Here is a 1,057-nt window from a genome sequence, read left to right on the forward strand (position 1 = left end):
GAGTAGTTACCAGAAACTGTATGTCCCACAAAGCCTAAAAAATTACTATCTGGTCTTTTATCAAAAATGTCCCCTAACTTAAGGAAATGTCTGTTCATTCACACTCCATCCATTTAATAAACAAGTGATGGGAACGAAGCTAGATACCAGAAACCTAAAAAAGATGAGTAATACAGGGGGGTCTCTATCTCCAAAGAGGTCATACATTTGAGTTTAACAACCATATCTGAAGAGGGGAGGGCCAGCTGAATGGTCAAATACCATTGTCATTCACACTGAAATCTCACTGAAAGGGTATTGCCATCTCCTCTCCTACTGGATTAGAGGTGGTTTCCAAATCAGACCCAAGTCTTCTAGGAAGCAAGGGGCAGTAGCGAGAAAGACCTAGGATGAGCATGTGCATGCCCAGGTGTCACAGGTGTCAGAGGGAGAAGGCAGGCATATGCACAAATGCAGCCATTTACCTGGACACACGTCCACGTCTGAAGAGTCAGGCATGAGTAAGGGATGAGTGCTGAAGGGCGTGAGAGGCACGGGCGGAAGCCTGCCTTATGAGTGTGCCTGTACTCATGCTATAAAGAGAGGCAAGAGCCAGCTACGTGACAGAAAATACCCCTCCTAGACACAGGGCAGAATTCCTTCCAGTAATTTTGGTCTAATCTGTAGGGAGAAAACAGAGCTAGCCCCCTGGCCTTCCCGAGCCCTGAAAGCACTGCACGGTTCACTCCAAGACCCGGGGCCCGCATGTCCACAGGAGTCCCCGGTGTGGTCCTTCCTAGAACCTGCCTGCTTCTTCCACTCCTCAGGGAAGACTCCTGAGGTACAGGATGGAGAGAATTCACCACCTTCTCCACCCCGGGTCAGCATGTCTTGATTGGCTGAGTCAGAGGAGGAATGGCGTTCACTCCTAACGTCTCCACACTGCGGGGAGGCACAAAGGCAGGAAAGAGAAAAGAGGAGGAGGGCAGGACTCACCTGCACCAGGGCTGGGGCTCAACCCATTGCTGGAGGGGCTCCTGCTGGCTTTGACAGCCGCCGGTTTGAGGGCGCCATCAGA

The 1,057-nt window shown here is 51.0% G+C and overlaps 1 protein-coding gene across 1 annotated transcript in view; it reads right to left on the bottom strand.

Moving 5' to 3' along the window:
• MAP3K9 (mitogen-activated protein kinase kinase kinase 9) overlaps positions 1-1,057 on the bottom strand; it is a 69,892-nt gene that overhangs the window by 5,131 nt on the left and 63,704 nt on the right. The window lies entirely within an intron of this gene.

This window comes from Pteropus alecto, unplaced genomic scaffold, assembly GCF_000325575.1.
Source record: "Pteropus alecto unplaced genomic scaffold, ASM32557v1 scaffold8, whole genome shotgun sequence".
NCBI classification, from domain to species: Eukaryota; Metazoa; Chordata; class Mammalia; order Chiroptera; family Pteropodidae; genus Pteropus; species Pteropus alecto.